Below are 6,813 nucleotides of genomic sequence, written 5' to 3' on the forward strand. Positions count from 1 at the left end.
CTCTCTCTCTCCCTCTCTCTCTTCCTCACTCCCTCCCTCCCTTCCTCCCTCCTTCCCTGTGTGTGTGTGTGTGTGTGTGTGTTTCTGCTACCATGCCGTTCTGGTGTGAAGGTGATGGTTATTCTTTGGAACTATAAGACTAAATACACCCTACCATACATTAGTTGTTTTTTCATGGTGTTTTATCACAGCTACAGAAAGGTAACCCATACTATGTGTAATGTGACTAGGAACACTTTACCATATTTAGCCATAAAAAGAGAATGCCCATTAAGTGAAAGTTACAGGCTAGGAAAAATCTTGTCTAATTGATTGTTTAAGAGTTGAAGTAAGATTCAGATTAGTAGAACCAGCAGTCTCAATTAACATGGATCCCTCGATATCTCTCAAACACTGGACCACCAACCAGGCAGCATATACCAGCTGATATGAGACCTCCAACACACATACCACAGAGAACTGCTGGGTCTGGGTTCAGTCAGAGGAGATGTACCTAACCCTCAATAGTTAAAACTGTTTAGGAACATGACATGAGAAAGGAATGTGAAACAACTCTCCAGTAACAAAAACAAAACAAAACAAAACAAACAAACAAACAAAAACCAAAAACCAAACAAACAAACAAAAAAACAAGTGTAAAGGACAGGAAGAAATTTAACTTGTATGTTTGACTAGCAATGTGGCTAGTTTGCATTGACAATATCAAGAACACAAGTAGGTTGCTTTTTAGCACTAAGGAAAATCAATTTTGAGTTGATCAAAGCCATATCCTAAAGACCACACTTATTTGAAACAAAATGGCTACATATTGAAAAATATGAAAAAAGAAGCAAACATGTTAATTATAGTCATTATAAGAATATTACATTTTAATTATCACTTGCATGGTGGTTAGATATAGAGATTTGAGGAGATCTCAGAATTCTAACCAAGGCCATGAGAATGTGGGGAGTCTCTCTGAACTTCATCTAAGGTGAAATTCTGGTTAATAATATTTTAAGAGATAATACATTTTACTAATTTGGACATTTCAGGAAAGGAAGACCCTAGAAGAAAATCATAAAGGAAATATTCAAAATAATAGATTTGGAAATAGTCACTGTAGATCAGGTGATTAAGCTTTTGGTTTACATGAAATTAATGGAAGCTCTAGAACCCAAAGTAAAAATGTCCAGAATTGCATCAGGGAAGAATTAGTAGAGAATGACAAGCCATTCAATCAAAATGTTAGCTGAAAAAAAAAAGAAATGGCCCATGTGAAAATTGAAGATACATATCTAGGGAGTTATGAAAGAATTCTAATAGAATGATATCAATTTGCTTTGTTTTTTAACCTCTGTAACAATTATATTGTTCTGATGAGTAAGATCATTAGTCTAATAACTATAATTAGTTATAATTATGCAAAATGGGAATGTAATTTAATGTGTTCTCTATTTACAGTTCTCAATAGATCTCATTAATAGTGTTTATGAATAAAGTATTTATCTCTATCTTTAGACTATCTCTAAGGTCTTTGCAGGGGGACCCCAGGATGAATATGAAGTCTTGATATATTTAGAATCAAAGGCTAGCTCCTGACAATTGTAATGTTTTGTGTCAAACTTTATACATAACAGTTGCCTTAAAAATTCAAAAAGATATTTTTAGATTGTATTCATTTTATAGGAAACTAAGTCCATAAACAATGTAGGAAAATGTAAAGGAATAATATAAATAATAGCAATGAAATAATATCTGAGTAGGTCACAGTTAATAACTTACAAGGCGATTTATTTATTTCCAATTTCTATATTATTATATGACTAAAAAAATCCCTAATGTCTGACTGTACTGTACTTAAGAATTCACTCAGAGATTATTTTAATTGTGTATTACACATTTCCATATTGTTATTTGACTTCTTTTAAGAAACTAGAATTATTTCCACAATAAATTATCTTAAAGGATCACAATAAAAACTACTTCAATGACAATAAAAACGAAGAGAAAGATGTCCGTTAATTATATAATTAGCTTACATTACATTAAACACAAAATTGTAAACTTTTAAAATTACTAATAGTTAATTTGTTATACTACAAAAATAAATTATTCTAAGTATTGTAAATTGCATATTAGTCTTTGCAGCTATGAATCAACACTTTGTGAGATTTGTTAACCATTTTCTTAAGTATAAATTCTAAAGTATTACTTTGAAAAATATGCGGACACATCATGTTCTTATTGCTCTCATTTTTGTTATGTAGATATTTAAAACACAAGGCATACTGAGATAATCAACCTCAGGGGTGGGGATGTAGGAAAGGATGAGTGTATATAAAAATGTATTAATCAAAAGGCATCCAGGATAACTACCAGCCTCTTATGTTACATTATTCATCTAGTCAATATTCATTTTCTATTTGGAATAATATTTTCACACATATTATATTTTATTATATATATCTATATTTTATTATATATTCTTATAAAAGTTAGAAAAGAAAATATTTATATAAGGTTAGTCAAAAGCAACAAATAAAACTATAAATACTTTATTTTACCCATGTGATTGATGATGATAATGACAATGATGAACTAAATAAACTGTCAAAAAGAGACAAGAACAAATGGTAGGAAAAGGAGAAAATTATTAAGTCATAACAGGGATCGTTTCATGGGAGGAAAAGAAAAGTGTCTGAAAAAAATATCAGTAGAAAAAGTGCTTGCCATGTAAACATGGGGCCTTAACTTCAGATGCCCAGAACTTATGAACTGTTTTCGTGGTACAGAGGCACATCTGAATTCCCAATACTAGGACTGTGGGTACAACACAAACAGAAGGGTATCAGGAAATTATTATTGATTTCTTTGAAGAATAAGGAAAAGAAAGCAAACAATATAAAGAACTAAATTCTCAGAGAGGGGAAATTGATCTTCTTCAATAGAGAAATACATAGGTTATCTGATACCATGTGGTGGTCAGTTCTAAAGTCATATTCATGTAGGCAGTGCTGAATGGATTTAGAAGGTTGAATTTATATATTGATTTGTTTGTAATGTATACGTAACACAGATTGATAAGGAAGAGGAAAGTGAAAGTGGAAACAGATTTCGACATGGGGAGAATAAAATACAGGAGAGTAAGCTAGAAATGATATAATAAAAAATTTGAAATAAAAGAAAAACAAATTCATGCACTTAAATATTCTTTAAAACACACTGTGTTTTTGTTCTTCACTTTCTTCTTAGAAGGCACTTCCTCCCAAACTTCAGGTCAAGGAAACCTGTCCACTATCTGGCTTTTTTTCTGAATTCACAGTCTTTATTTCTCTATTTCTTATTTATTGAACATGTTCTTTGAAACAGTATATATCTAGAACAATTTGATATCACAGACATAGGCGCTTTAAAAGTCATGATTGATTTGTTGAGCAAAATACATTTCAACTTGCATTAGACAATCCTATGGAGGAATGACAACCCTGATCATTGCTTCTCTATGATGCCAACAAATATTCATTGTCATTCCTTAAACTTACTTCCCTAGAGGTTAAACAGAATGACTCCCAGCAATCATCCCTAGTTTGGGGAAATAGTATTATTTCATATAAATGTTCCATGAAGACATTTAAATCCTCTGGATGTTTTCATTTAACACGTAAACATAATTTGAATGTTTTCCTTACTTCTAATTTCAAGTAGTTGAGCTGGTTCCCAAGCAGGAACAACATGAAATTTATAACCTTATGAAATGGTGAATGAATTCTTTTGGGGGATGTATATGATAATTGACATACATATAAATAAAATTCAAAATTTGTATGTCATATAAAATAATATTTACTTTGATTCTTTGAAGTTTCATATAACATTCTATTTATGTAAAATATGTAAAACAAAAGACAGAAGCTTAACAAAATAAGCCCCGGGAATTTAATTTGCTTCTTGACTACCTCCAAAATGTTACTTCAATAACTGCCCTCATATTTAGTAAAATTAGTAGTATAAGTTGTGTGGTTTTTGCTTTCAGCAATGGGGCATATTACTTCTGGAGAGTAACTTTTTGTCTTGCCAACACCTTGAGTTCTTTTATTAATCCCTGTGGGACTCTTTTTGGCCAACAACTCTGTTGGACATAAGACAGTCCCAGTGCTCAAAGCTTCCATTGGTGACAACTGATAGAAGTTGGGACTCTGCCTCCCTTATTATTAGAAACCTGATATTTTAGGATGTTTACAAAACATCACTTTTTTACACAATCCTTCAAATATCCCTCGACTTTAGCTGGCTTTCCCCACATTTCTTCCTTCAACCCCAGGTCCCCTCCTTTTTGTCATCTGTTTCTCTTTCCCTTAACCCCACCCACAGTCCACCTAAGGAGAACTATGTGCCCATCCCCATGACCTAGATCCTTACTCTCTATCTAAATTCTCTGGGTTTCCAGTCTGTAGCTCAGTTATCATTTATTTAATTGCTAATATGTTCTTAAAAGTGAATTTATACCATATTTATCTTTCTATCCTGGGTTATTTCACCCAGAATTATTTTTGTCTAGTTCCATTCGATTGCCTGCCAATTCTGTGATATCATTTTTCTAATAGCTGAATAATCCTCCATTGTGTAAACATGCTATATTTTCTTTATCCATTCTTCTGCGGAAAAACATCTAGGTTGTATGCAATTACTGGCTGTTACGAATAGTGCAGCAATGAATATGGATGAGCATGTGTCCTTAGAGTAGGATGGACTGTCATTTGATTCTATGCCTAAGATAGTATACCTAATCTTGAGGTGGATTGATTTCCAATGTTCTGAGGAACTGTCATATGCATTTTCACAGTGGCTGTCACAGTTTGTAGTTCCACCAGCAATGGATCAGAGTTTGTTTCATTCTACATCCTTGATCTTAAGCATTATGACAGTTGTAAGATGAAATCTCAAAATTGTTTTGACTTACATTCCCCTAATGACTAAGAATGCTGTACATTCCCTTGTTTCTCAATCATTTGAGTTTCATGAATTTAGAATTCTCCATTTAGATCTGTACTCCCATTTTAATGGATTATTTGATTATTTGATATCTACTCCTGAGATCTTCATAGATTTTGGAAAATAGCCTTTTAGTAGATGTGGATTTGGCAAAAACAAAAACAACATCATTAACAAGAAATCCTTTCCATTTTCTAAGCTGTCACTTTGTCCAAATGACATTGTAATTTGTATTACAGAACCTTTTTTTAGTTTCATGCAGTCCAATTTATTAATTGTTGGTTTTAGTGTCTGTGTTAATGGTGTTCTGTTCAGGAGGTATTCTCCTATGTTTGTGAGTTCAAGAATATTCTCCAGTTTCTCTTTTACTAGGTTCAGAGTATTTGGTTTTATGTCAATGTTTTAATCCATTTTGAGTTCAGTGTTGTACACGGCAATGGTTATAGATCAAACTCCTTCAGCTCCCTCAGTCCTCTAACTCCTCCATTGTGGACATTGTGATCAGTGCGATGGTTGGCTGAGAGCATCTGCTTCTGTATATGTCAGGCTCTGGCAGAGCCTCTCAGGAGACAGCTAAATCTGGCTCCTGTCAGCAAGCACTTCTTGGCCTCCACAAGAGTCTGTGTTTGGTGACTGTTTATGGAATGGTACCCAAGGTGGGGCAGTTTCTGGATGACCTTTCCTTCAGTCTCTGCTCCATACCTTGTTTCATTATTTGCTCCTGCGTGTATTTTGTCCTCTCTTCTAAGAAGGACCAAAGCACCCACACTTTGGTCTTCCTTATTCTTGAGCTTCATGTGGTCTGTGAATTGTATTTTGGGTATTCCAAGTTTTGAACTAATATACACGCATCTATGAGTGCATATGTGTGTTCTTTTTCTTAAAAAAAATTATTAGATATTTTCTTCATTTACATTTCAAATGCTATCGCAAAAGTTACCTATTCCATCCCCCCCACCATGCTTCCCTACCACTCACACCTACTTCATGGCCCTCACATTCCCCTGTACTGGGGCATATAAAGTTTGCTAGACTAAGGGGCCTCTCTTCCCAATGATGGCCAACGAGGCCATCTTCTGCTACATGTGCAGCTAGAAACACGAGCTCTGGGGGTACTGGTTAGTTCATATTGTTGTTCCACCTGTAGAGATGCAGACCCCTTCAGCTCCTTGGGTACTTTCTTTAGCTCCTCCATTGGGGGACCTGTGTTCTAACCTATAGATGATTGTGAGCATCCACTTCTGTATTTGCCAGGAACTGGCATAGGCTCACAAGAGAGAGCTATATCAGGGTCCTTTCAGCAAAATCTTGCTGTCATATGCAATAGTGTCTAGGTTTGGTGGCTGATTATGGGATGGACCCCCGGGTGGGGCAGTCTCTGGATGGTCCATCCTTTCGTCTTAGCTCCAAACTTTGTCTCTGTAACTCCTTCCATGAGTATTTTATTCCCTATTCTAGGGAGGATGAAGTATGCATGCATTGGTCTTTCTTCTTAATTTTCTTGTGTTTCACAAATTGTATCTTGGGTATTCTATCAAAACAACCCTGAGATTCCATCTCACACCAGTCAAAATGGATAGAATCAAAAATTCAGATGACAGCCGATGCTGGCGAGGATATGGAGAAAGAACACTCCTCCATTGCTGGTGGGATTGCAAACTTGTATAACCACTCTGGAAATCAGTTTGGCAGTTTCTCAGAAAACTGGTCATAATACTACCGGAAGATCGAGAAATACCTCTCCTGGGCATATACCCAGAAGATGTTCCAACTGGTAATAAGGACACATGCTCCACTATGTTCATAGCAGCCTTATTTATAATAACCAGAATCTGGAAG

The sequence above is a fragment of the Mus caroli genome, chromosome 8 (assembly GCF_900094665.2).
Source record: "Mus caroli chromosome 8, CAROLI_EIJ_v1.1, whole genome shotgun sequence".
NCBI classification, from domain to species: Eukaryota; Metazoa; Chordata; class Mammalia; order Rodentia; family Muridae; genus Mus; species Mus caroli.